Here is an 8,434-nt window from a genome sequence, read left to right on the forward strand (position 1 = left end):
GAAACAGACTAATTAGAAGAACAAGCAAAGATTTCGGTAAGCTACCAAGGCTACCTATAGGCACGTGTTTCGACTCTATTTACCCGTTGAGGAAATATCATGTTAATTCCAAGATCGAGATACAGTTGTTCGCATGGTCCGGGAAGTGTATCGGTGTCCACCTCCCAATGCCTCATTGACTGTGTGTGCGATGCCGGCAGACGGAATTTGATTAGACCACTATGGCACATCCCAAGCCGGCTATCCATTGCGTGGCACTTGTCGACCGCGGGGGCGGCATACCTCTTCGATTTTACCACTGAGCATAGCGATCACCACAACAACGATTGTAATAATAACGACAACAGACCGCCTTTAGAAGAACGAAAGTTAAGCCACTAGCGACATGCTGGTTCGGCTGGGTTGTCTGTGATCTTGAGATTTAGGAGTCACTGGCCTGAAGAGGTGCGGCTGCTTTCTCTTCCTCTCTGTGTTCCATGCCCTTGATACGGTCGGTAGCAGCTGTAGCGGCAGCACTGATTTAGTGGCGCTTTTTCTTCTTATTTCTCTGTCCATTCCTTTCTCGTCGAGACGTCGACGACAACGACTCGAGTATAATAATGTCGTTTTTCGCTCATTAACCAGAATCTCTCCACAAGATAGCTCCTGCTGTGTGTCTTGTTTTGTCCGCATCTTTTTCGGTAGCAGGAGCAGCAGGAGCTGGCAGTCGTTTTAGTAGAGGTCGTCGTCGTCGTCCTACTACTACTAATATCAACGCTTAGAATAATCGAATACAACAACAGAAGCACGTAGCAGCGGCGAGAGCAGCATTCACTGTCATTTCCGTATAGATCCGCGTACCACATCGTACACTGCGTACACCATCTTATGCTGTGCGATGCTCTATACTTTGCTATCACTGCCAATCGCATCACTGCCTTTTGTCGTCGACTGGTGGGTTGGTAACCCGGTCCCTGGGCTGGTTGATGTTTTATCTTGGTCGCTTTGGTGCTCCTTCCGGGCATTTGTCGCCTGTCGCCGAGGACGTTGTCGCTTCTCGTCGCCACCGCTGCCATCGCCATCGCTACCGTTTTCGATGGCGACGCTCCTGAGGCCAGTGTCGGCTGATGTCGATGGGCCGAATTACGAGCGGCGGCGGCAGCAGCAGCATCATCAACAGCAGTAGTTGTCAGCTGCTGCTGCTGCTGCTGCTGCTATTTCTATGCGATTCCAATCGAGTGTAGGTGGCGCAGTCAGGTTCTCGTAAATGGTTCATTCGTTCGTGCCTTTTTTTCTTTGCTATCCTGCTGCATTCAAAATAAATTTGGAAAATTCCCTTTTTTGCACTTGCCGGTAGACAGGAATGAGTCATTTCGACAGAAAACCAAATAAAAAAATCACAGCTACAGCTACAGCTATGTATTCTTATGGCATGGCTACCTGTCGTGTAACTTTGGGGGTCACAATTAAATCTGAGAAGTTTACCACATTTGCGTGCATGAAGTAGACACGTTTGCAATGATTCAATATAGGAATTATCTTGCCGTAAGGATTAAGTATGGCATATTATCATGAATGATTATGAAAAATTACCCATTTAATCTAGGTTACACGTATCATTCATTCAAGTTTTCATTGACAGAGGTAAACGTTTTACTAGGTAAATGTATGTACAATAAATAAACGTATAAATACGTATAAATACGGTAAGATAAATCATTGCACACCTGTGTTCGACCTGCTCGTTGGTCACAGCGCCGGTATACATTGTTTTATTCACTTCTGTTACATATTCAACGTCTGTAACGTTTAGCAGCCGCAAGATCCGAAAGGTGACAATGGCCGTCTTTATTCTAGCTTTTCCGTTAAGGAGATGGGAGTGGAACAGTCAGCAGGTTTCGTTGTCTTCCTGTAACGCGAACTGTTGTTGTCAAGGCGGTGCCCATGGCGGTTCGTTTGCGGCTATCGCTTCGGCCCCTCACACTGGCTTTCGCTACCTTAAGTGGTGAACGAGCAAGCAAGTGAGCCGGCCAGGGGAGTCAGGCGAGCACAAGGCACCCTTTAAGCGGCAGTCGCTGCCTGCGTCCGTTTGGCCGCCACCCCCGGGTGCCATCATGGTGCTGATAGTGGTGGTTTCGCTGTCAGAGGATTGGGCGTCATGTAGCTGCGTCTTCCCATCCGGCTCACATCTCCCGGCTAAACTACCCTGCTTGGTCTCCTACATAGGCCACACGACTCCTTCTCCCCCTTTCTCTCTCTCTGCCCTCCATTTAACCACTCGCCGGCCCCTGCTGTGCCCCTCAGTCTTGTCGTCCCCCAGCACCACTCTTTCCTTGGTCCTGCCGCCTCCATGCCCGACACGGGCGCCCCTTCTGACACCCCGTCGACGCCGGGGGCGTTAATGTACTGCGCCTGCGTTCCCGAGGCGCGGGGTGAGAGGCGGAGGGGGGGAGCTGTCAATCATTGGAACATCAATCGCCTGCCGCCGCGACCACTGCTGCTGCTGCTGCCGCGGCCGACGCCACCACTGCCTCCGCGGCCGTTGCCACCGCTGCCGCCGCCGCTGCTACTGCTGCCGTTCGGTATTCTGCTGTGCTGTGCTCTGCTCTGTTTGCTGTCTAGTGGCGGTCCTTTCTTCCTCCCCTTCGCCTCCTCGTCAGCTGCTCGTGATGGCCATGTGTCAGCCAGGCTCCCGACTCCCTTCCAGCTAGCCAGCAGTAGCAGCAGCAGCTCCCACCAGAAGCGAGCAACTAGCTAGCCAGCTAACATTGCCCTCGCTTCCTCGAGCCCGTTGCCCCTAACTCCTCAACTCCCATCCGTCTTGGGGTCCCCTTTCTAACGACGGCCGCGGCGGTGGCTGACGCAGCGTTGCCGCGGTGCCATAGGGCAAGTCTGGCGTCGGTAAGGGCTAGTGGGGCATACCGGGCCGAAGGGAAGGCCCAGCCGCATCCCCTAGACTTTTCCCGGCTCTGCGACTCTCTCCCGATATTTTTATTTCTAGGGAACAGGGGGCGTGCGAGGTGTGGAAGCCAGGGAAACGATAAATTATCGGGGAGGGGAAACTGCCGTTGGTTTTCAAGAGAGAGTGTGGCGGGCAAGCGGCGAATGTCCACAGACAGACAGACGTATACATACGGACGGGCACAGGGATACACCAGCAATAATAGGAGCAGGAGCAAGTACAGTCGAAGCAAAAGCAGACGTAGAGTTATACTAGTTACACAATAAAAGTCTTGGCGATGGTGACAATGACGGAGATCGTGACGACTGAGGAGCAGAAAACGAAATAGATGTGAGAGAGAACTGGTGCTATGACCTAAAATTACAAACTGCTAGCTCGGTAGCCCTTATATTAGAAAAAGGTTTGCACTGTATAGGTTTACGTTCTAAGCTTTTCATTTAGTTGTTTACTGAGTTATAGTGCGTAATGAAAAGTACTGTTAAATATGCATGTATCCATGTGTCACATACGGATACTGTTCATATTTGAATTTCACGATTCTATAAGTATGATTTGCTATCGATCTACTAGACGAATTCTACTTCGAACTTGTCAACTGACATTACCTGAATGGAGAAATTGACGCAGACGGATAGGCATTGTCGACTGTGTTGTGCCTGGAATCTTTTTGCAACATGTCACCGAAAATAGAAGTAGCACAGATTTATAATAAAATTATTCACTGATAAAATGTTGATTTTTGAAAAAAAAACCTGTATAGCTGTCTGGCCGTTCAGCACCCGATCTACTGTCTCTGAAAGCGGGAAATGGCATGGGGGTCGTCTGAAGGATATAAATAAGGATAGATTGACGAGTACGAGATTTTTGATGAGCTTTCCCGGGGAGAATATCGGAACGGTGTGGGGTGCTCTCGATCTCGGGCACACAGACAGCCACGCAGCCAAACAGGAGAGGAAAGGCGAATTGCTGTGGCGACGGGGGCGTCTGCTGTAGTGGCAGCATGTTGATGTTGATGGTGATGGTGCTGCTGCTGCTGCTGCCGCCGGCAGTGGCTGATTTCGGGGAATAAGTGATGCCAGCAGGCAACCAAAGGCAGGAGCTGGAGCAGAGTAAAGGGCCAAAGACTAACAGGGGACATTTACTGGGAAGGGGTGACGCGATGCAAACACTGAACGACGCACGATGTGAAACACGTCACGTCAGGATGGAACAGGCGGAAAAGTGGTAGAGGATGGGTGAGCAGCAGTGCCAGTCTCTTTCGTTTGAAGCAACGGCAACGGAGAACGACGACGGCGGTGGCGGCGATGGCGGCAGCCGCCAGTAAGTCGACAACATCTGCACGAAAGGCCTTTTGCTGCTAAATTAAATGCTTCGAGTTTTATGTCCGGAGTTGCCGTTGGGTATTACATTAGACGATTGACCCCTTGCAGGACGAAATGAAATATATCTACGTCTGGTTCCGAACCTAGATCACCCCATGTGTCTCAAAGTTTAGTACGTTACCACTGCGCCGTCGGGGAGACAGCAACAAAAGCTTGTTGCCGCCGCAACTATACATACCACTGGTAGTTCTGCTGCTACAGCAGCGAAAAGGACGGTGGCAGAAGTTGCAAAGCTGGCGGACGGATAATCGGGTGGTCGAGTGGCTGTTGTAGCATCGAGCAGCCTGCAACAACAGCAGTAGTTGCAGCAATGGCTGACAAGCTGCTGCTGTTCGCCTCCTCAATCTCAGGTATCAGTCTGCTGCCACGTCCTGTCGCCCTACCCCTGCGACCGCTGTTGCTACTGCCACCAAACTGGCAGGCCACCGCCACACCACCACCAGACAGGCAGACAGGAAACCCAGCATCGCCAATACTCCTACTACTACAACCACTGTTCTCGCTGCCGAAGCCGATGCCGATGTCGTCGTAGTGTTCGCCGCGGCCTCGGCAGGCAGCTCCCTCAGCTGTCTCGAACTGTCTGTCTGTCTTGCTTGAGGTGGGAGGTCAACCAGCCGGTAGAGACTGCTAAGGAAGACGGCTGGCCATTCGCAATAACAACACACGGGCAATAACAGCGGGACGGACGCGAACCGAGTAAGCAGGCAGGCATGCAGGATCCAGAATAGAGCAGAGAACGGGTAGAAGGGACAGGTTGGTCGCCTGGGATAAGGGGGTATTGGCGTTGGAGGAGCAACAAACCCGGAAAGGCCCGAAAGGCAGGGAAAGGGGTTAGCATTTTCCCGGGGGAGCACGCGAGGCGTGGGACAACACCGCGCAGGCACAAGCAGGAGAGGATTGATACAGGGGGTAGACCAGCTAGAGCTGGTTGATGGTTCGAAGATCGCGAAGGGATTTTGGCGTGCTGCTGGTCCTGTTACTACAGCCGATGCTGGCTATTGCGGCCACTGAAGAAGTTTGGTTGTCCTGTCGGCTGGTTCGCCTGTGTATTGGTGACGGTAGCGATGGTAGGCCAGGAGGTAGCGGCTGGCGGGAGCTGTTGTCAGGAGTGTCACTCAGATTCACTCGTCTTTCTCTAAGGATAGCCGCCAACTAGGCCAGGCGAGCCGGGCTGGCCAAAGACCAGCAGCAGCAAGAGATTGGTAGCGGACTACCTGATTCCCTTGCACTTCCTTCCCCTCTTTGTGCCTTTCTCATTGCATTGCCCGCGTGTCTGCCTGCCCTTTTCCCAATACTCCCCCAACTTCCACTGGCCTTAACAACTCGACGGCAAACGGGTCTACTCGGCGGGCAGTCGATCGGTCGGTCAGTCGGTCGGCCGGCCGTCGGCCTGAACAAATATCTCTGTCAACGTGAAGGATGGAAGACAGCCAGTGCCAGGTGACTGCAGTACGACTAAAGTTGCCAAGTAGGATGAAGGAGCGGAGATGCCTGTTGGTATGCCATACACCGGGAAGCTAAAAGAAAACACGGCGAAGGAGAGGCAGAAAACAACAGCAGCGCTGGTTGAAGCAGTGAAAACGAGGAACGGCACACAAGTACGTCTTCCGTAGCTAAGGAACTACGCGTACTCAAGGCCATCGAAGAAAATGGATAAAGTAGGAGTACGCCAACGGTGATGCCAGCGAACCGAACTACAACGCGTGTTGCCGTCACTTCCTTCTCGTATCAAAAACACACAACGTACATATACAGAGATAGTGACCAAGGAAAGGCAGAGAGAGAGAGCGAAAGGGGCTGTAAGGGGCTAGAAAAGGATCGAGGAATTGTTGCAGGTCTCGGTTGGCTTACAGCATCTAAGCGGCATCGCATTTTTCCGCCATGCAGACAAGCATCGAGAAAGACAATACAACTCAGGTGTTGACGATCGAAGCAAGCTAGAACAGCTGCATGCAAACAGACAAAAAGAAAGCATGTATTTTATCTCACGCTTCAGTTCAACTGAAGGACAGGTTAAACTGCGATTGTTTTGGCGCTCAGAAGCTATCCTCTCATGTCTACCACTATATAAATAGCGCTAACATCTAGAACAGACTGACATATGCCATGGGGGCAAGAGGGATTCTTAACTAGTACGGCTATTCATTGTCGTTGTTCGTTTAGCTGCTGGTGGCACCAAGGTGTAACATTGTTCGAGTTCTTCCTTTCATGTTGTTAGATTTGTTTTGGCGGTGTCATGAATGCGGTTCTGAGCTTTTGCGCCTTTTGCCAAGTGGGAAAGTCACTTTCGAGCTGACTTCTCTCTTATTACCGATGTCGTTCGTCGCCGGTAATCCCGGTGTCGACGACAGCCTCGTCGTCGTCGCTGTTGTCGTGTGTTGTCTCCCGCTTGATTTGCCACCCCCTCCTGGCAGTACAGCCCCATACAGCCTCGAGGCTTGACACGCGCGACTCTCCTGCATGCTGCTGCTGTGACTACTACAACTACTGAACAGCCCGCCGCTGGCTACATGCCGCCGTATAGCATTAACAGTGCTTTGGCAGTGTACCAATGGCGTTACTGCTGATATTGCTACTGTTGCTGTCACACCGCTGGGTGCCGACTGTCGTCCGCTCTGTATCGCTGTGTGTGCGTCTGCCAGCTCGAGTGACTGTCGAGTGAGTGACTTCCTCTTAGAGTGACGTGGTTGTCTCCACTCTGGTCCTTCTCGTCTTCCTCCTCTTCCTCCTTTTGCACCTCGTCCTTCGTCCCAGCTCGCAAGCTTCAGTCTGCTGCTCAGACAGAATCGGCGGCTTGTGTTTCTCTCGCCGCCGCCGCTGCTGGCCCTTCCGTCTGTCAGGATGTGTCTGTCTGTCTGTCACCCTTGAGCCGGTCAGAGTGAAAAGACAGCGTTTAGGGGACCAGTATGGGAAACGCAAGTTAGAGGAACACACTGCCTGATGGACTTAGGCTGCCTCCTTTTTCGCCGCAACCGCTCGTGCTGCTACTGCTGCTTTTGGTCCTGCAAAGGAACAAGTGACAACCGGTGTCTGGCTGGGAGCCCTCATCAGCAACAGCAGCAGCAACGGTAGAACGACTTTGCGAGAACGACGGGAAAGCAGCGGGAGGAGTGTCGAGGTGTCGCAGGGGCGTCGAGGCGCTATTGCTGCTTGGAGAAACTAGCAGGGTCGGGCCAGGCCAGGCCAAGCCGAGCCGAGCCGAGCGGGGTGGGCCGCCTCGCACCGGCATCTTGTGCATGTCAGGCCCGATGACGGCCTGTCACCGACCTTACCGTCAGCCCGTCTCAGCTAGCTATCAATGTGACAGACAGATCTGCCTTTTCAACAGGTTGTCTCTGCCAGTCGCTGTCTTTCCCTCACCTCCCATTGCCACCCCCTTGCTTGAACCATGCAGAAGCCACGAAGCATCCCTTTCCCCAGGCCTTCGCACTGGTTCCCTTCTTCATAGATAACTACGTCCTCACGCCCTCATGTATCCCCTTAGACACCACCTTTTCGGTCTCTCACACGCAAACCCAACACCACCAGCACACGACCATCGACGTTCTCGTAGTTCTCCTGCTGCTATTGCAGCTGCACCAGCAACCACGGAAATGAGCTGCTCCCGCTGCTACCGTTCGGGTAGTTGGCAGGTGGAGGGCAACAGGCGCACGGGCGAGACAGAACGACTGACCGACAGAGAGACAGACGTGGATGGTTGTAGGGAACGAATGCAATCGCGCTCACGGCATGAACGACGGTGGTAGCAGCCGCGGCGAGCGGTAGCAACAAGCAGAATCCTGCTTAATGGATACCAGACCAGTTCAGCGGTTGCCGAAACAGGCAGGTGTTAGTGGTGGCGACAGTGGTAGTGCTACTGCTGGCGGCAGAGGTGGTGTCTAAGAAAAGTGCAAGGGAGGTCGCTGTGCGCACAGAGGGGTGGGGGGTTGTAGAAACGGAACTGGTGGAATTAGACTTGGGTCGAAGTGGAGTGTGACTCGTAGCAAAGATGCATAGCAGTGACAATGTGGCTGTGACTGCTGTCATAGCGGCAACGGCGTCAGCAGCAGCGCTCTGTCAGAGACGGTAGCAAAGGCAGCATCGTCATCGTCGTCGTCCGATCGGTCGGTCG

The sequence above is a fragment of the Varroa jacobsoni genome, unplaced genomic scaffold (genome assembly GCF_002532875.2).
Source record: "Varroa jacobsoni isolate VJ856 unplaced genomic scaffold, vjacob_1.0 scaffold_290, whole genome shotgun sequence".
Lineage (NCBI taxonomy): Eukaryota > Metazoa > Arthropoda > Arachnida > Mesostigmata > Varroidae > Varroa > Varroa jacobsoni.